The following is a 21727-nucleotide window of genomic DNA, read 5'->3' as shown; positions in this document are numbered from 1 at the left end:
AGTAATGGAGGAGTAGTGTGAGTGTGGCAGCAGGTAGACAGCGTGACATAATAGCCCTGGTACCTAGCGGTGATACCAGGCCGTAAATAAACACAACAGGAGGTCCCAGACAGCGGTCGTGCAGCCCACATTGTGTCCAATACACAACTGGGACAACACAGTTTTCAACCCGGGCACCTCAGAAAAATTAAACCTTTTTTTTTTTAATGGTTTTTTGGTTTTGTTTGTAAAAGAAATTACACAGATATATAGCTATTGTTTGACGTAATAGCTGGTGGCAGAGTGGCAGCAGAAGGTAAATCTGTGTACCCTGGCGGTGGGAAACACAGACAGACAGCAGCAGCAGCACACAGCAGCCCACTGTAGGTGTAAAATGTGTGGCTGCAGGCGACGTAATAGTCAAAGTGAACCAGGCTGGCTTAGTGAGCAGGAGCCAGGAGGTGGTAAAGGGTGGTAAGGCACATTAACGATGGTTCTTAGCCAGTTCATGTCCCCCTCTCGCCGACAACAGGGGCCAGGAACTCGCCTTCCACCCACGCCTGGTTCATCTTGAGAAACGTCAGTCTGTCCACAGACTTGTGAGACAGACGTGAGCGTTTCTCGGTGACCACGCCACCAGCTGCACTGAAGCAGCGCTCGGACAGCACGCTGGAAGGGGGGCAGGACAGCACTTCCAGGGCGTACTGCGCCAGCTCGCTCCAGATCTCCAGGCGCTTGACCCAATACTCCATGGGATCAACAGGGGCATCGCTGTCAAGCCCGCTGTAGGACCCCATGTAGTCAGCCACCATGCGGGTCAGGCGCTGGCTGTGACCGGAGGAGGATGCTGCTGCATGCACCTCCTCTCTAGTCACTGCTGCCGGAGCCTCTACAGTCCTGTAGAGCTCGTGGCTGAGAGACAGCAGGTCTGTGGGGCGCTTGCTGCTGCTGGATGCAGGCACCTGCTGCTGCCTCTGTGCTGGCTGCTGGACAGTGGGGGTGGAAGGCTGGGGGAAGGCTTCCTCCAAGCGCTCAACAAGGGCCTGCTGCAAGCTCCTTATTTGTTGCGCTGGGTCTCCTCCTGCAGGCGGCAGGAACTGGCTCAACTTCCCCTTGAGGCGTGGGTCCAACATCATGCTGATCCAGATGTCCTCCCTCTGCTTCATCTGGATCACCCTGGGGTCCCTGCGCAGGCACGTCAGCATGTGCGCTGCCATTGAGAAGAGGCGGGCCACGTCTGCTGGCACATCGACGGCAGTGCTGCTGTCCTCATCCTCCTCCTCTGCCTCGTCAGCCTCATCCTCTCTCCACCCCCGCACCAACTCAGCTGCACTGTGCTGCTCCCCCTCATCAGCAGCAAGGTCAGGGACCTCCACCAAGTCCTCCTCCTCCTCCCCCTCAGAGGTGGACTGTGCAGCTGCTTGCCGCTCCTGCTGGTCCAAGGCTGCCGCTCCCTGTTCCAGCAAAGCATCGAGGGCCCTGTTCAGCAGACAAACCAGGGGCACCCACTCGCAGACCATAGCATGGTCCCTGCTCACCATGTTAGTGGCCTGCAGAAAGGGAGCCAGCACTAAGCACACCTGCTGCATGTGCCTCCAGTCATCATCGGGGACGATGGACGGGATGTTGCTGGTCTTGTCCCTTCTCTGAGCGGCGGAAACAGTGGCCAGGGCAAGGTACTGGTTGACAGCGTGCTTCTGTTCAACCAGACGCTCCAACATCGCCAGGGTGGAGTTCCAGCGAGTCGGAACGTCAAGGATCAGCCGATGGCGTGGCAGATCCAGCTCCTTTTGCACGTCTTCCAGGCTCGCACAGGCTGCAGCCGAGCGCCGGAAGTGACGCACAACGTTCCTTGCCGTTTCCAGCAGTTCGCCCATCCCCTGGTAGGTGCGCAAGAACTTTTGCACCACCAGGTTCAGCACATGGGCAAGACAGGGGATGTGGGTCAGGTTTCCCCTGTCTATTGCGGCAACCAAATTGGCCCCATTGTCGGCCACCACCTTTCCGACTCTGAGGCCTCTGGGGGTCAGCCAAATCCTCTCCTGCTCCTGGAGTTTGGCCAACACATGGGTTGCCGTCAGCTTGGTCTTCCCAAGGCTGACCAAGTGCAGCAGCGCTTGGCAGTGGCGGGCCTTCACGCTGCTGCTGAGGCGGGGGGTTTGGCCAGGTGTGCCGGAGGATGGCAGAGGATCGGAGGAACCTGCTGCAGTTCCCCTGACCCTGCGGGGTGGCACCACCCACTGTGTTGCTGCTGCTGCTGTGCCCGCTGCTGCTCTCCCATCCTCACCCCCTTCCACCAAGCTGACCCAGTGGACAGTGAAGGACAGGTAGCGGCCTGTCCCGAAGCGGCTGCTCCAGGAGTCCATGGTGACGTGGACCCTTTCACCAACCGCGTGCTCCAGCCCTCTCTCCACATTGGCCATCACAAAGCGGTGCAGTGCAGGAATGGCCTTGCGGGAGAAAAAGTGTCTGCTGGGGAGCTGCCAGTCTGGGGCTGCGCAAGCAAGCAGCGCACGAATGTCGCTCCCCTCCTGCACGAGCGTGTACGGCAGGAGTTGGGAGCACATGGCCCGTGCCAGCAAGCCGTTCAGCTGCCGAACGCGACGGCTGCTGGGAGGCAGAGCCCTAACCACCCCCTGGAAGGACTCGCTCAAAAGGCTCTGGCGTGGCCTTTTGCTGGCACGGGAATCAGCAGACACAGCGGAGGAGGCCACTGAGGACTGGCTGCCAGAACAGGCCTCAGTGTCGGCGGCAGGAGTTGCAGAGGGGGGAGGAGCAGTGCGTTTCCGCACTCCTGCTGGTGCTGCTGGAGGAGCAGGAGGGCGGGTGGCTGCTGTTGCTGCTGCTGCTGAAGGCTGTGCAGTGATGGGTGTGGTGCCACTGCCAGCACCAGATGCCTTCAGCCTCTGGAACTCCTCATGCTGGTGGAAATGTTTCGCAGCAAGGTGGTTGATGAGCGAGCTGGTGCTGAACTTTAAGGGGTCTGCACCTCTGCTCAACTTCCGCTGACAGTGGTTGCAAGTGGCGTACTTGCTGTACACAGTGGGCATGGTGAAATATCGCCAGATTGGTGACAGAAACATCCCCCTACGGCATGGAAGCGCTGCTGCCTGTCTCCCTGTGGTGGTTGGGGGGGGGGCTTGGGTGCGGCTGGTGGTGGTACTGGCAGATGCTGCTGCTGCTGAGCCTGAGACACCAGCTGGCTGTGGGACCTGCCTACTGCTGCCAATGCTTGCAATGATGCGCCTCCTTGCAAGGCCCACAAGCGCATCCTCCTCCTCCTCCTCAGAGCTGCTGAGGACGACATCCCCTGGAGGTGGTGGCACCCAGTCTCTGTCTGTCACCGGGTCATCATCATCCTCCCCCTCCTGAAACATGTCCTGCTGGGATGATGACCCCCCAAACTCCTCTCCTGATGCATGGATGGGCTGCTTGACTGTCGCCACAGTCTTGCTGTCCAATCCCTCATCCCCCAAAGTGCCCATCAGCATCTCCTCCTCAAGATCGCCAACAACAGCAGACAATTTACTCATGATGCCTGGGGTCAAAAGACTGCTGAATGACAGGTCGGCGAGTGACGGTGAACTGGCCTCCTCCCCAGACCCTGCTGGGCGGCTGCTGCGAACAGGGGTGGTGGTGAGGGTGGAGGCCTCGGATGCAGAGCTGATGGCGGGCTGCTCATCCTCCGTCATGAGTTGCACCACAGTGTCTGCATGCTTTTCCTCAATGGGACGTTTCCGACCCGGCTGGAGGAAAATCGGAGCAGGTGCTACACGCTGCTGCTGCGTCTCTGCAGCGTGAGTTGCAGATGCTCCTGCTGGGCGGCGCCCAAGGCGTCCACGGCCAGTGGCTATGGGAGGAATGTTAGCCACTGACGCTGCTGCTGCTGCTGCGGAACTGTGCATGGTGGCGCGGCCGCGGCCTGCCACAATGCTGCTCCCTCTCCTCCTGATTCCCTTGCTGCCCTTCCCCTTGCCCAAACCGCGCTGGCTGCCACTTCCAGACATCTTCGATGTTTTGGGCGTATAGACAAAAGTTTTTTAAAAGGGCGGGTGAAAAGTGGGGTACTTTAATGGAGTGGGTTGGTGGGTGAGGTGACTGAGTGAGTGTCCCTAGTACAGTAAGTAAGTAGTAACAGTCAGGAAGTACAACTAACTAATTACAATAAGCAATCAGTTATCAGAAGGAAATAGAGTGTGTGTAGTGTGTGTACACAGACAGTGAGTGCACACACGCAGGAGCTAGTAGCCTATGAACAGTGACTGAGTGTCCTAGACTCCTAGTACAGTAAGAGTAACAAGTAGTAACAGTAAGTAACTAACTAATTACAATAATCAATCAGTAATCAGAAGGAAATAGAGTGTGTGTAGTGTGTACTCAGACAGTGAGTGCACACACGCAGGAGCTAGTAGCCTATGAACAGTGACTGAGTGTCCTAGACTCCTAGTACAGTAAGAGTAACAAGTAGTAACAGTAAGTAACTAACTAATTACAATAATCAATCAGTAATCAGAAGGAAATAGAGTGTGTGTAGTGTGTACTCAGACAGTGAGTGCACACACGCAGGAGCTAGTAGCCTATGAACAGTGACTGAGTGTCCTAGACTCCTAGTACAGTAAGAGTAACAAGTAGTAACAGTAAGTAACTAACTAATTACAATAATCAATCAGTAATCAGAAGGAAATAGAGTGTGTGTAGTGTGTACTCAGACAGTGAGTGCACACACGCAGGAGCTAGTAGCCTATGAACAGTGACTGAGTGTCCTAGACTCCTAGTACAGTAAGAGTAACAAGTAGTAACAGTAAGTAACTAACTAATTACAATAATCAATCAGTAATCAGAAGGAAATAGAGTGTGTGTAGTGTGTACTCAGACAGTGAGTGCACACACGCAGGAGCTAGTAGCCTATGAACAGTGACTGAGTGTCCTAGACTCCTAGTACAGTAAGAGTAACAAGTAGTAACAGTAAGTAACTAACTAATTACAATAATCAATCAGTAATCAGAAGGAAATAGAGTGTGTGTAGTGTGTACTCAGACAGTGAGTGCACACACGCAGGAGCTAGTAGCCTATGAACAGTGACTGAGTGTCCTAGACTCCTAGTACAGTAAGAGTAACAAGTAGTAACAGTAAGTAACTAACTAATTACAATAATCAATCAGTAATCAGAAGGAAATAGAGTGTGTGTAGTGTGTACTCAGACAGTGAGTGCACACACGCAGGAGCTAGTAGCCTATGAACAGTGACTGAGTGTCCTAGACTCCTAGTACAGTAAGAGTAACAAGTAGTAACAGTAAGTAACTAACTAATTACAATAATCAATCAGTAATCAGAAGGAAATAGAGTGTGTGTAGTGTGTACTCAGACAGTGAGTGCACACACGCAGGAGCTAGTAGCCTATGAACAGTGACTGAGTGTCCTAGACTCCTAGTACAGTAAGAGTAACAAGTAGTAACAGTAAGTAACTAACTAATTACAATAATCAATCAGTAATCAGAAGGAAATAGAGTGTGTGTAGTGTGTAATCAGACACTGAGTGCACACACGCAGGAGCTAGTAGCCGATGAACAGTGACTGAGTGTCCTAGACTCCTAGTACAGTAAGAGTAACAAGTAGTAACAGTAAGTAACTAACTAATTACAATAATCAATCAGTAATCAGAAGGAAATAGAGTGTGTGTAGTGTGTACTCAGACAGTGAGTGCACACACGCAGGAGCTAGTAGCCTATGAACAGTGACTGAGTGTCCTAGACTCCTAGTACAGTAAGAGTAACAAGTAGTAACAGTAAGTAACTAACTAATTACAATAATCAATCAGTAATCAGAAGGAAATAGAGTGTGTGTAGTGTGTAATCAGACACTGAGTGCACACACGCAGGAGCTAGTAGCCGATGAACAGTGACTGAGTGTCCTAGACTCCTAGTACAGTAAGAGTAACAAGTAGTAACAGTAAGTAACTAACTAATTACAATAATCAATCACTAATCAGAAGGAAATAGAGTGTGTGTGTACAAGACTGTGAGTGCACACACGCAGGAGCTAGTAGCCTTAGCCTATGAACAGTGACAGTGAGTGTCCTAGGCTAGCCTAACTACAATACTAAATACAGAATCAATCAGTAGTAAAGGACAGCAGCAGAAATACTGGTATAGATGAGAGAAATATACTAACAGAGGACAGGAGAGAACAGCTGCCCACACAGGCAGGCCCTGAGGCCTAAAGCTGTGTAAGCCTGCAGCAGCTGTGTCTCTGTCTATGTAACACAAAAGCTACTAACTAAAATACAATGTCTATCTAACTAACAACAATATAGGTGTATATAGGAGGTGTATGTGAGCAAAAACGCTAGGTAAATGACCACAATAGAGCTCTTGCTAAGCCAAAGCACAAAGGAGCAACTCTCTCTCTGTACAAGTCTCAGGCAAGCACGGAGAAACCTAACATGGCGGCCGCTATTTATAGGGTAGGGGCTGGCCAGGGTCCCCCTCTGTGATTGGCTGCCGTCAGAGGGCCTGGGAGCCCTCTAATTGGCTCTAAGGACATCAATCTGGGCTATGACGCTATTCGAGCTCGGTACCGAGCTCGAATAGCGCCGTTTTGCTCGAATAGCTCGAATAGTGAATGGGCTATTCGAGTGTACTCGAATACCCCATTCGAATAGCTCTAGCTATTCAGAGCTCGAATACCGAGCTCGAATAGCTGAGAAAGAGCTCGAATATTCGAGCTACTCGAATATTCGAGCTCTGCTGAGCACCACTACAGGGGAGTATGTAACCCAGCGACCCCCCCCCCCCCCCCCCATCCTCCAAGGCCTGTCATGACATTTACATTTTAAATACTCTTTAACACCTTACCCCCATAGCGATCACTCACAAATTGCCACACGTACAGAATGTGTTGTGCAATAGAAGTCTAAACTGTGTACCAGGCATTGGTGACATAGCAAAAGCTGTGGAAGATGTCAGCATTATAGATAAATGTCAGCGCTACTCATAAACAATATTTATCTGTAGTGTTCATGTGAAATAAATACACATCAGTGGCACCTTGAAATTATCAAATGTAGGAAAGGAAAATAAAACTTTATGGGCAACATTTATTAAAAATGTTATTATAGGTGATATTTAAATCACACGATTAACATATATGGTATTTCCAAGCACAAACATCCCACATTGCATAATTTCATATTGCACTTTGCACTGTTTCAATTACAACACTGATTTTAATCCTTTGGCATTTTTAATGAGTGATAAAAAGTTGAAACAGCTAAGTGATATTACATTATCAGCTCTTTTACTACAGTTACATCATCTCCATCTAGAAGTCTTTTGAACTTTGTCTGTAGAAATAAAATTTTCTTCCAGGCTTTTAAGAAATTACAATGTTTAATATGATTCAGTGGTGAAAAGAAAACAACTTCACTGCTGTGGTTCATGTAGGTTCAAAAATGCTTTCCAACACCTTTCATGCCCTCAAAGTGCACATGATGTTTTTTTTTTTTTCCACATGACTGGATCAAGAATTGTAGTATCAGTTTATCATAATGGCCATCATGAATTAAGGTACTCTGGGAGTTTAGAAGGGCAGCATTTTGTTTTTTGGTAGGAGGAGAGGTGATGGTGGCCACACTTAGTTATTATGGCAGGTTGTAATAGATAGCGGAGATGCCGCCGCAGCAGTGAGCGGCATGGTGGCTGTCTCCGTATCTCAGCCGGCGGCCTTCGCCGCGCAGTTATATGGTGGAGCTTTGCCTGGTCCGTCAGTTGCACATAGACTGAGGGCTACGCGCACGCCAGATGCCAGGACCTTTATGCGAATAGAAGGGGAGTCAGCTGATCATCCGGTCAGCTGACTCCAGCAGTGCTCCTGATTGGTTGAGTGACTGAGGCGGCGCTGTGGGGCGCTCTCAGTATATATAGGACCTGCCTGTCAGTAGCTCCTCGTCTGCTGTTGCGAATGCTACGTGTTAGCACTCAGACCTTAGTCAGATCCCAAAGTGTGCTAGAACTAGCAGGAGCTGGGGATCCACACTTAGTCAGATTCTGTTGATAGCTAAAGTACTAATTGAATTGTATTATTTGTTATGACCTTCTGCTAGCCTTGACTACTCTTCTGCTTACTGATTCTGTGCTTCTGCCTATCTGATCCTGTTGCCGACTCAGCCTGAACACTACTCTGATTTAAGCCTTCTGTCTTTGTACCGTATCTGTCCGTTTGTTGCCGAATCTGCTTGTCTGACTCTCCTGCCCTCACCAGTGAGCCTAGTCCTTGGTGAGGGATTCTCTGTACAGTCTTAATCACCTGCTCCTCAGGTGACCAGTAGCTGCAGTACAGTCTTAATCACCTGCTCCTCAGGTGACTAGTAACTACAGTACTGTCCTCATCCCCTGCTCCTCAGGTGATTAGGAGTTGCAGTACAGTCTTGATCTCCTGCCCCTCAGGTGATCACCGGCTGCAGTACAGTCAGAATCACCCGCTCCACGGGTGATCAGTATACGTTATCTTACTGTGCACCACCCGCTCCTCGGGTGAACTGATTACTAGTTCATCTGCATCTCCAGCTTGCTGGAGTGCTGATCCCTGTGTTCTATAGAGATATCTCCCTCTTCCAGCTTCTCTGGGGGAGTTGGTATCTCTATCTGTATTACTGTTGCACCAAACACCTATCTTTACATCTGGTTGTCCTGTGTCTCGCTATAGTTGCAATATTGGTAATTCTGCAGATCACCACACAATCAGGTATAGTATCTGTATTTTTGGTGATACTGCAGATCACCAATAATCAGAAAAATCTGTTCTTGCTGACACCAATCGTTACACGGGTGGGTAGGGGGCTTGTTATGGGGGAGAGCAGATATGTTGGCCACTTTTGTTATAGAGGGAGTGGTGAGATATGCTGGCCATTGTAGGTTTGAGGGTTCCATATGCTGGCACATTTATTATTATGGGGTAAGATATGCAAGCCACAGTTGTTATATTCTTGTTATGGGAGGGAGTGTTGGCTACACTTGAAACAGGGGTAAAGTGGGGTTTAGGTGGTCACATTTGTTATGGGAAGGTGGCATGTACTTTTAGAAGGAGAAAGGTAATTATGAAGGCTAATCTTGTATATCCCTTGTGGTCATCATTTTTGGTAAGAGGGGGCATAAATTGTTCACTGGGCCCCCCCAGAATAGTAGGTAAAACTCTGACGCAAGCCCCTAGAGATGTAAGGACCCTGAATTCCTCCCACCTGCTCAAGTGGCATCTTGGCCTACCAAGCATGTGCTGCTGAGTCTTGTTCATATGCCTGTACAGAAGAATTCACATCTGCCTAGGCTGCAATGGTTTCCATAAGCATGTGCCGAGTGGTGGGCATCTGCCTGCTGTGAACGTGTTTATGGGGTAGGACCCACTAGAGATAGAAAAGTACTAAAAAACAGTAGAGTTTTTGATATAGATTTTTGCAGTTAAAGGGACTCCAAGCAGTGCAGAAACTATGGAAAGATGCATATCATTTTAAAGTTCTCTTTCTCCTCTTTCCAATGATATATAAACTGCCGCCCTACGCCTTTTAGTTTTCGCTATTTTCGCAATTGAAATTGCCGCGGCTGCAATTTCGATTGCGAAAATAGAGAAAACTAAAAGGCGTAGGGCCGCGGTTTAGGTGTCGCCAGAAAGAGGAGAAAGAGAGCTTTAAAGTGATATCCATCTTTCCATAGTTACATTGTATTACACAGGGCGACTTTTTCTGCTGAATGGAGCTGCTGACTTTGAGAAAACGTCGCCCTGTGTAATACAATGTAACTTTGGAAAGATGGATATCATTTTAAAGCTCTCTTTCTCCTCTTTCTGGCGACACCTAAACCGCGGCCCTACGCCTTTTAGTTTTCTCTATTTTCGCGATCGAAATCGAGGCCGCGGCAATTTCAATCGCGAAAATAGCGAAAACTAAAAGGCGTAGGGCGGCGTTTTATATATATTATTGGAAAGAGGAGAAAGATAGCTTTAAAATGATATGCATCTTTCCATAGTTTCTGCACTGCTCGGTGTCCCTTTAAAGGATACCAGAGGTGAAATGGAATACTGCTCTTTTTACTTACCAGTGGGCTTGTATGCCCCTGTCTGACCTCCTCCTTACACAGCTGTTTGGCTTGGGACAGCAGCTGAGTCGCCCAAGCCATGAAGCACTGCACATGCGCTGGCCCAGCACCCGCATGTTCTTGCTGCACATGCACACCATGGCATGCCTCGTAGCTGCGCATGCCATGGGAGCATGGTCAAGTACGCCGCTGCCGGGCCAGAGCATACGCAGTACTTAGCAAGGAGGAGGATCAGGAGGACAGAGACAGGCATACTGGCCTACAAGGGCTGAAAGAAGGTAAGTAAAAAAACTGCATTCCCTAAATTAAACGTCTGTGGAATCATCGATTCTTTGACATCACAAAGCGCTGCAAGAAGCAATTTAGTGTGCCCTGGCCCAATGCATTTCTGTTTAAATTTTCCCTTTAAAACATGTTTCTTTTGTGTTAAATTTAAAGCAGATCCGAGGTGAAAAACTAACTATAACAAGTAAGTTGTCTATATATCTTATCTAAAGTTTAGATAGTTTACACAGCATATCTAGCTGCAAAAGTTTATGATTATTTACTCCTGTGATACAATGAGGGCAGCCATGTTCTGTTTGTCACATTGTCACAGGCTGAGGGCTGGAGATGCTATCAGCTTGCCTGTGTGTAAATTCAGTCCCCTCTCCTCCTCCCTCCTCCCCTCTGCCTCTGGCTAGTAACCTCCTCCTGCCCAGACTGAGTTCCCGTAAGCCCTTGCTACAGTGCCAAGGCACTGTGAAAAAGCTGTGGGCGAGGCTTGTTTAGTTTATAGGGAATTAGAGTGTTAAAACAAAACAAAAAAAGTATTTAGGTTGTAATAGATAGCGGAGATGCCGCCGCAGCAGTGAGCGGCATGGCGGCTGTCTCCGTATCTCAGCCGGCGGCCTTCGCCGCGCAGTTATATGGTGGAGCTTTGCCTGGTCCGTCAGTTGCACATAGACTGAGGGCTACGCGCACGCCAGATGCCAGGACCTTTATGCGAATAGAAGGGGAGTCAGCTGATCATCCGGTCAGCTGACTCCAGCAGTGCTCCTGATTGGTTGAGTGACTGGGGCGGCGCTGTGGGGCGCTCTCAGTATATATAGGACCTGCCTGTCAGTAGCTCCTCGTCTGCTGTTGCGAATGCTACGTGTTAGCACTCAGACCTTAGTCAGATCCCAAAGTGTGCTAGAACTAGCAGGAGCTGGGGATCCACACTTAGTCAGATTCTGTTGATAGCTAAAGTACTAATTGAATTGTATTATTTGTTACGACCTTCTGCTAGCCTTGACTACTCTTCTGCTTACTGATTCTGTGCTTCTGCCTATCTGATCCTGTTGCCGACTCAGCCTGAACACTACTCTGATTTAAGCCTTCTGTCTTTGTACCGTATCTGTCCGTTTGTTGCCGAATCTGCTTGTCTGACTCTCCTGCCCTCACCAGTGAGCCTAGTCCTTGGTGAGGGATTCTCTGTACAGTCTTAATCACCTGCTCCTCAGGTGACCAGTAGCTGCAGTACAGTCTTAATCACCTGCTCCTCAGGTGACTAGTAACTACAGTACTGTCCTCATCCCCTGCTCCTCAGGTGATTAGGAGTTGCAGTACAGTCTTGATCTCCTGCCCCTCAGGTGATCACCTGCTGCAGTACAGTCAGAATCACCCGCTCCACGGGTGATCAGTATACGTTATCTTACTGTGCACCATCCACTCCTCGGGTGAACTGATTACTAGTTCATCTGCATCTCCAGCTTGCTGGAGTGCTGATCCCTGTGTTCTATAGAGATATCTCCCTCTTCCAGCTTCTCTGGGGGAGTTGGTATCTCTATCTGTATTACTGTTGCACCAAACACCTATCTTTACATCTGGTTGTCCTGTGTCTCGCTATAGTTGCAATATTGGTAATTTTGCAGATCACCACACAATCAGGTATAGTATCTGTATTTTTGGTGATACTGCAGATCACCAATAATCAGAAAAATCTGTTCTTGCTGACACCAATCGTTACACGGGTGGGTAGGGGGCTTGTTATGGGGGAGAGCAGATATGTTGGCCACTTTTGTTATAGAGGGAGTGGTGAGATATGCTGGCCATTGTAGGTTTGAGGGTTCCATATGCTGGCACATTTATTATTATGGGGTAAGATATGCAAGCCACAGTTGTTATATTCTTGTTATGGGAGGGAGTGTTGGCTACACTTGAAACAGGGGTAAAGTGGGGTTTAGGTGGTCACATTTGTTATGGGAAGGTGGCATGTACTTTTAGAAGGAGAAAGGTAATTATGAAGGCTAATCTTGTATATCCCTTGTGGTCATCATTTTTGGTAAGAGGGGGCATAAATTGTTCACTGGGCCCCCCCAGAATAGTAGGTAAAACTCTGACGCAAGCCCCTAGAGATGTAAGGACCCTGAATTCCTCCCACCTGCTCAAGTGGCATCTTGGCCTACCAAGCATGTGCTGCTGAGTCTTGTTCATATGCCTGTACAGAATAATTCACATCTGCCTAGGCTGCAATGGTTTCCATAAGCATGTGCCGAGTGGTGGGCATCTGCCTGCTGTGAACGTGTTTATGGGGTAGGACCCACTAGAGATAGAAAAGTACTAAAAAACAGTAGAGTTTTTGATATAGATTTTTGCAGTTAAAGGGACTCCAAGCAGTGCAGAAACTATGGAAAGATGCATATCATTTTAAAGTTCTCTTTCTCCTCTTTCCAATGATATATAAACTGCCGCCCTACGCCTTTTAGTTTTCGCTATTTTCGCAATTGAAATTGCCGCGGCTGCAATTTCGATTGCGAAAATAGAGAAAACTAAAAGGCGTAGGGCCGCGGTTTAGGTGTCGCCAGAAAGAGGAGAAAGAGAGCTTTAAAGTGATATCCATCTTTCCATAGTTACATTGTATTACACAGGGCGACTTTTTCTGCTGAATGGAGCTGCTGACTTTGAGAAAACGTCGCCCTGTGTAATACAATGTAACTTTGGAAAGATGGATATCATTTTAAAGCTCTCTTTCTCCTCTTTCTGGCGACACCTAAACCGCGGCCCTACGCCTTTTAGTTTTCTCTATTTTCGCGATCGAAATCGTGGCCGCGGCAATTTCAATTGCGAAAATAGCGAAAACTAAAAGGCGTAGGGCGGCGTTTTATATATATTATTGGAAAGAGGAGAAAGATAGCTTTAAAATGATATGCATCTTTCCATAGTTTCTGCACTGCTCGGTGTCCCTTTAAAGGATACCAGAGGTGAAATGGAATACTGCTCTTTTTACTTACCAGTGGGCTTGTATGCCCCTGTCTGACCTCCTCCTTACACAGCTGTTTGGCTTGGGACAGCAGCTGAGTCGCCCAAGCCATGAAGCACTGCACATGCGCTGGCCCAGCACCCGCATGTTCTTGCTGCACATGCACACCATGGCATGCCTCGTAGCTGCGCATGCCATGGGAGCATGGTCAAGTACGCCGCTGCCGGGCCAGAGCATACGCAGTACTTAGCAAGGAGGAGGATCAGGAGGACAGAGACAGGCATACTGGCCTACAAGGGCTGAAAGAAGGTAAGTAAAAAAAACTGCATTCCCTAAATTAAACGTCTGTGGAATCATCGATTCTTTGACATCACAAAGCGCTGCAAGAAGCAATTTAGTGTGCCCTGGCCCAATGCATTTCTGTTTAAATTTTCCCTTTAAAACATGTTTCTTTTGTGTTAAATTTAAAGCAGATCCGAGGTGAAAAACTAACTATAGCAAGTAAGTTGTCTATATATCTTATCTAAAGTTTAGATAGTTTACACAGCATATCTAGCTGCAAAAGTTTATGATTATTTACTCCTGTGATACAATGAGGGCAGCCATGTTCTGTTTGTCACATTGTCACAGGCTGAGGGCTGGAGATGCTATCAGCTTGCCTGTGTGTAAATTCAGTCCCCTCTCCTCCTCCCTCCTCCCCTCTGCCTCTGGCTAGTAACCTCCTCCTGCCCAGACTGAGTTCCCGTAAGCCCTTGCTACAGTGCCAAGGCACTGTGAAAAAGCTGTGGGCGAGGCTTGTTTAGTTTATAGGGAATTAGAGTGTTAAAACAAAACAAAAAAAGTATTTAGCTTGAGGAATGCCCTATAAACTATATGAAAGGAACACAATTATGCAATGAGTAAAAGTTTATCTTGGATCCACTTTAAGCCCATTTCATACCAAGAAGATGTTTAGTTTTAAAAGCTTTTTATTGGTAAATAGCAAAAGGTAGTAGCCAAAAAAACACATTGATTATCCTTTGTAGGGGAAGCCTGTGTAAAACAATAAACATTTATAGCAATTAGAACAATCAGATGTAGTAGACAACATACATTGTCAAAAGCATGACAGTAAAACAGTTATGTTAAAGACAAGGAAATTATTCCAACTCTCGGTGATTCAATCACAGTATTTCATGAACAATTAGTTCCCACCTTAAAAGTCATGGGGAGCATAGTTTAGCCCATTATTTTCCAGCCACAGGATCCAGGAGCGCCAGGTGTTATAGAATTCCTGTAAGTTATCTTGGAGTTTAGCAGATAGGTGGTCCGCAAGCATTGTTTCTGTTACCAAATCGAACACTTGGTTGGGGAAATGGTGTGGAGAGTATCAGTTCCTGGCAAGCACCCTTTTGGTATTGGAAGCCACATGCTGAATGAACCTGTGGGTAGAGTGCTTCACCTTTTTGGGTTTATCTCCTAACAGGAATATGCAAGGATCAAGAGGGTAGCTGAACGATATGACCAAACAAATTTTAGCCCATATAGTGCACCAATGAGTGCAAGCTCTAGGCCATGTCCACCTGGCATGCCACAGTGTACCATAGCCACCACAGCCCCTAAAACATGTGGAAGACTTAGAATTGTCAATTTTGGACATCCTATCTGGCATTTAGTTGGTTTCGGTGAAGTAGTTTGCCAAGATGTTTAACTGGACTTGTATCACCTGGGGAGTCTTACCTTGTAGTTTGTTAACATCAAGTTCAATTTATGATTAAGTTATTTTGTAAACAATCTAGCAACTATAGGTTCCATAAGTAAAAAAAATAAATACATTTGTTTGAAAATAACGTTGTTATTTTTCACAAATTCAAAGTAAATAAAATACACTAAAAAGAAGTATGGCAAAGTAAACAAATGTTTTCTGTCTCTTGGGAGGGCAAACTACCCTTTCTGAATAAAGAATTACGTAAATCAAGAAGGCATTTTAGGATAACCTACAAGCACAGCCCAGTGGCATAGCTAAGAAGCTGTGGGCCCCGGTGCAAGTTTAGCATTGGGGCCCCCTAAGCAGTCTATACATAACAATTGATACGGCGCACCAAAACCAATCAAGAACAACCACAGTGTCAGAGGTGCAAGAAGGGGATGGGAAACTGTGTGTTAATGATCACTACTATTCAGATCAACTATAGAAGTGAATATTATCAGCACAGGACCAATAAAAAGCTAATACTGTGTTTGAGGGGTTGGCCCCCCGGGGGCCCCTCTAGCCCAAAAGGCCCCTGATGCGGTGGCTACCTCTGCACCCCCTATTGCTACGCCACAAGCCTAACTTGAGCCAGCTGAGTCCACCTACAGGGATATTTCTAAGATACCCAGGATGCCGTGCTTTTGCAGTTTCTAGTTAAAGTGGACCCAAACTAAAAATACAAGATTTCAGAAATAAAATCTATTTTCTAAATTATAATAATAAATAGCAGCCTTTTTTTCAGCTGCATGATGACAAATATAAAATATTTTACATTTATTGGAGAAACCCCTCCCTTCCTTTCATATTGCCAGCAAATAATCCGGCAAACTGGTGGAGTAGATAGTGTCCAGAAAAGGAGGAATTGCTAATGGCTGCCACCTGTATAACCCTAGTTGTGAAAAGAGAAGGGTGAAAAGCATGCACTGAAATGCTCATAGGCTTGAAGGAGTGTTTATTTATATTTGTATGTGTCAGAGTGGTGCAACTAATTATTTTGAATTAAAAAAATGTTTGGTTTGGGTCCGCTTTAATGGGTCGGTTCAGAGACCACGTAACGCAGATTGGCGTCGGGTCCTGGGTCTCTTCCGGGCCGGGGTTCTCTGACATCACTTCCTGCACGTCAGTGGAGCGCACGCTGGATCGAGGAAGAGGTGAGTCCTCCCCGCCCGTGCCTCTTACAAATAGCGGCTGCTTCTATGTAAGGCTGGAGGGGAGCGGAGGACGGGGGACCCAGGCGAGGGAGGGGGTCCGACCCCCCCTCCCCGCCGCTAGGCCCAATACCCCCGTCCTGCCAGCTACCCCTCCAGCTCGGCGGCCGGCTCCCCGCACGGACGGGCGGATGCCGCCCCTGGAAATTTGCCGCATGAGGCAAAAGTTTCACCCCGCCTCATGAGCGGGCCGGCCCTGGCAGCAGTTGCAGATGGAGAAGGAGTGGAGCGTGTAAAATGGCAAGACTGGTGTGAGGGAGAGAGGAGCGCAGCAGCTGGATGTGGTGAGTGCTTCCACTGCGTACTCTGCTCCACTACGGCACTTTTTACCATCTATTCACACTATAAGACAAAATCTTCCCCCTTCCGTCCCAGTGTTCAGATTTAGGGACGGGCTGAACCGAATTCACTATTTCCACTATACTAGAAGGAGACCTAGGTACCAGGCAGAGGTGATAAGGTAAAGCAGTTGGCAGTGGTTAGACTTAGTCACCCCTAAAGGATCACGAGTAGGCAATGGGAGGGCGAAGCTTAGGGAGTTGGTTAAAATTAGGCACTGAGGTAATATAAAGTGTATGTAAGGCACACCTAAGGTTAAAAGAACAGGGAAGCTTCCAGAACCTGCAGAGGCTTCCCACGTCCTCCTGGGTCCCATGATTGCCACACGCGGACCCTGAAAAGTAATCTGACAAGATCCTAACTTTTCTGCACTGAACAAATCAGACACAGTTAGCAATAAGAATGCAGAAGAAGCTCTAAAATTACAACACTTTTAGATTCTAGTTCAGAGGTCCTTTAAACAGGAGCAAAAGCATGGAAACGGCTAATCATAAATCTTCACTTACTGCTTTATGATCTAATTTTTGGCCTGTTTGCCTCAACAGATCTGTTAATCTGATTTGAGAGATGTTATAATAACATTTACATTTTAGGGGAATTAGAGACCAGGAAAGAAGCGTACATTCTGTACTGGGTCAGTGTAAGGTCAAACATGCATTTTGAAGTGATCTCTGAATGCAGGAATTATCTGCGATAGACAGCACTGTCTCCACTAACTTGCTGAACATTAAACTCCTTTAGTTAAAAATTGATCTGTTAAAATGTTATTCTCATATTTGTTTAGTTATTAAGTGTGAAACAAATCCTTTTTAGTTGGTGACAGTTTGGCTTGCAATCAGCTATAATTTTCTAAACCTAATGAATTACCCCAGTACACTGTTACTGTACTACGGTATACTGGTACTGTAACCCAGGGTCGGTTCTAGACTTTTTGCTGCCTGAGGCAAACTTGTGAGGATGCCCCCCCCCCCACCTCAGTATAGGTAACTAGTATAGTTGCCCCCGGTGCCTGCCCACTCCCAATCTTCCCCCATGGCCGCCGCTCTTCTGGGCTGGCCGCGGCTGCTTCCTCTGTGTTCCTCCCCGGCCCCTCTCCTCTGTCATAGAAGATTTCTGAAGTTCTGATCAGACAGGTACAGCAGGGTGACCCGGCTGCTGTGCAGAGTAAATAGAATAGCGATTCCCATGGTAACGCAATATACAGGAAGTACTTACTTCCTGTATATCGTCACTGAAGGGAACTGCTATTCTGTTTCCTCTGCACAGCAGCCGGTTCGCACTGCTGTGACAGGCTGATTGGAACTTCAGAAATCTTCTATGATGGAGGAGAGGGACCGGGGAGGATAATAAAGCGGCGGCCGCGGGGAGGGAGTGGGCAGGATGCCACGGAGAAGGAGAAGGGGGCGGTCAGGATGCCGCCCCAGGGTCCATTGCTGCCTGAAGAACTTGCCTCATTCGGCATCATGGGCCACCTGGCACTGCTGTAACTCCAGCGGCGCACGTGTGCTGGAGTCACACATGCTGGAGTCACACATGACGGGGTTACAGCAACTGTTTGGTAGATGGAACAGCTCCAATTTTTATTTTTTCATTCCTCTGCAGTGAGTGTTTGATTCATGCAGGTAGGACTTTTCACATCTAGAGGTACAATCCCAGGAATTTTGTAGACTTTCGACGCAGTGGACCACCCTCTCCTTTTCCAAATCCTATCATCCATGGGCATTCAGGCTCTTGCTCTCTCCTGGCTTTATTCTTAACTCACAGATAGGACCTTCAGAGTCACCCACTCTGGCACCACCTCCTCTCCATGGCCCCTCACTGTTGGAGTCCCCCAAGGCTCAGTCCTTGGACCTCTCCTTTTCTCTATCTACACTTATGATCTTGGTCAGCTCATCAGTTCCTTTGGCTTCCAATATCACCTATATGCTGACGATAACCAAATCTACCTTTCAGCTCCTGACTGGGACACTCTAACAGCTTGTGTCCCTGATTGTCTCAATGCAATCTCCTCCTTCATACCCTCCTGTTTTCTAAAACTCAATATAGTCAAGACTGAAATAGTAATCTTACCACCTCACAATTCAATGTTCGCATCTGGCATTACTATCTCTGTTGATGGCACTTCAATAACGCCTGTCGCCCAGGCTCGCTGCCTAGGTGTAAGTCTTTCATTCAAACCACACATTGACAAACTATCCTCCTTCTGTCATCAACATCTCCCGCATCCGCCCTTTTCTCACACAGGACACTACCAAACTTCTGGCGCATGCCCTGATTATTTCAGGACTAGACTATTGCAACTCTCTGCTCTGCGGCCTCCCCACTAACTGTTTAGCCCGCTACAGTCCATCATGAATTCTGCTGGACCACCTCTACTCCCGCTACTTCAGCCCTATCCCCCTCTGTCTGTCCCTTCACTGGCTGCCAGCTACACAAAGGATACAATTTAAAATCCAGACTCTCATCTACAAAGCTCTCTACAATCTCCTACTTAACTAAATCTATCTAATCTCCTACTTATCTAAATAAACTTATTTCCAGATACTATCCTACATGCAATCTCTGCACTATTCTGGGGCACTATACTAACTATACTGAGGCGCTATAGTGGGGCACTATACTGGGGCACTATACTGGGGCACTATACTAGCTATACTGGGGCACTATTCTGGCTATACTGGGGCACTATACTGGGACACCATTCTGGCTATACTGAGGCAACTAAACTCCCTATACTGGGGCAACTATGCTAGCTATGCAGCCACACCCCAGCCCCGGAGAAAAATAAAAAAAACATTTTTAGTCGCCTGGGGCCATCAAGCAAACATTGTTCACTTTTAAAAGATTTTTACTCACCCGGGGGTCCTACCAGGCCCCCCCTGCACCTTACCATGCCCTCGACATCACTTGCAGAGATCTCTTTCTTGGTGTTCGCATCTGCAATAGTGCTATTGAGGATGAGGACACGAAGTACACCTCCCCTGCCCCATCCTCAGTGGCCCTGCCGTCCGAACCGGACAGAAACGTGGGGACAACGGGAGGAACAGGAGTGATGTCGAGGACGCGGTATAGCTGCAAAGAAATTTTGCCATTACGGTCACTCACGTCTTGTACAGCGCAGACACGTGGCTATATTGCAGAAACCTGCTGGATGATTGCTCGCTACTACTGCCCAAAACGTGGCATAGTGACTGCAGCTCTGGCGCCTGGAGTCCACAAGGAGAAAAGTACAATATGTTCTGTGTTTGTGCAGAGGTTTGTAGTGGGCTGCAAGCTGAACAACCTTGGAATGAATGCTCCTTTTTTGTCACAGACCCTTTCGTTCACCCATCCCCACTGGCTTGCAAACATTCCTCAAATGTCAATCATTGTGTGAACAGGAAGCTGGAAATAGCTGTACACGCCCCCCTTGAATCGATGGATCGATCACTTTTCCATCGAAAGTCAGCGAACTTGCTTTTGATCGCCAAGCGATCGACGGCAAAATTCCGCTCTGTCCGATCGACTGGTCGATTCATATCGACTCTTTTTCCATCGAATGACAACCCTTTTTGTACCCGATTACTGATCGATTCGACGGAATTCTCATGTCGTTCGTTCGAATCGCCCATAAAATCGACCAGTGTATGGGCCCCTTAACAATATTCTCCTGAAAGACCAGAGCTCCAAATGTATACATTACCCCCATGTATTGTTACATAGGTGCCCCACAGATGAAGTTTATCCACTGAAAGGAAATACTCTGTATAGCTATGCTGCAATTTACATACTGCAGTTAACTGCCTGTATACACTGAAAATTGCCAATCGTTTTTTAATCAAAATTCTACTTGCGATTTTTGTGCATTTGTGATGCAGTTTTGGTTAGTTTGGCTGGTTGTTTACCTAAAAAAACAATGAAAATTGCATGAATTGCATTTTTTCTGCATTTCCCAAATACAAACATTTAAAAAGTGCTGCAAGCACTGTGATTCTCTAAAATCGCATCATACCACTGTGTACAGTGCCTCGCAATCAGCTTTATTTTCATAAAGGCTTTGCGATTGAAAAATCACATTGAATTCTAAAATCGCAGCTCAACTCAGCCAGTGTGCTGGCAAATCGGCAGGCGTTGTACACAGTGGTGCGATGCAATTTTAGAAAATTGCAGTCGCAATGCCTCCAGCGCTTCTTAAATGCTTACGTTGTTGAAGCTCAGGAAAAATGCAATGCATGCGATTTTCATTGCGTTTTTTTAGGTAAACAAAGGAAACCAGGAAAAGATAGCCTCAGCAAAATCGTAAATACACAAAAATCGCAATTAGAATTTGAATAAAAAATGCAATCTCACTGCGTTTTCTATTGCTCTTGGCGATTTAGCATACACCATTGTCCGGTCAGTTGGGCGCAGGTTGGGTTCATCCTGCTGCCACTGAAATTCCAGGCGACGTGAAATACTACTTCCCCTCTGAGTCGTAGCAACTTGAAGGGACACGTAAATCGGAGTTCGGCTATTGCCGGCACCCGAATTACACTGAAAAGCCAGCTGCGCTTCTATAGCCATGATCACATTACATCTTTGGCACTACGCAACTGCAAGTGTGCCTGATAGCGCCTGTCTTGCTACTGCAGGCTATTTTTTTTTTAACAGAAACAGAATTGCAACGCAACAGAGGGGAAAAGTCGCACCACACGTTATATGCACGTTGCGTAAAGTCAAGGATAAGTATGCTTCGCTGCCACTGTTAATGTGCGTGTTGTGTGGTAACATGCTGCATGCATCACATTATGCCTGAAGGATCTGCTGCACCGCTATTTCACCAATGTGAATAGCACTATTGCAGTATGATTCTATCACACTGCATCAGTTGCGTTGCAGAATGCAGCTCACTGCCCACACAATTCTATGGGCCTGTTCGCATCTTTGTGTTGTAACAGATCATGTTATTCTAACCCGCTGCATGCAGGCTTTGAATTAACGTGTATAGTATGATGTGTGCAGCATTTATTGCATTTCATGCACATTATAACGTGTACATTATGCAACGCATACAGTGTGAATCCAGCCTAAGGCCTGGAACCCACTACAAAGCAATATTGCTATTCGCAATCGCTAACGTTTTTAATGAGCATTTTGTAAGCGATTTCATGAGCGTTTTCTGACCATTTTGGTAACAATTTTA

The sequence above is a fragment of the Hyperolius riggenbachi genome, chromosome 6, assembly GCF_040937935.1.
Source record: "Hyperolius riggenbachi isolate aHypRig1 chromosome 6, aHypRig1.pri, whole genome shotgun sequence".
Lineage (NCBI taxonomy): Eukaryota > Metazoa > Chordata > Amphibia > Anura > Hyperoliidae > Hyperolius > Hyperolius riggenbachi.
This window is presented reverse-complemented; position numbering follows the sequence as displayed.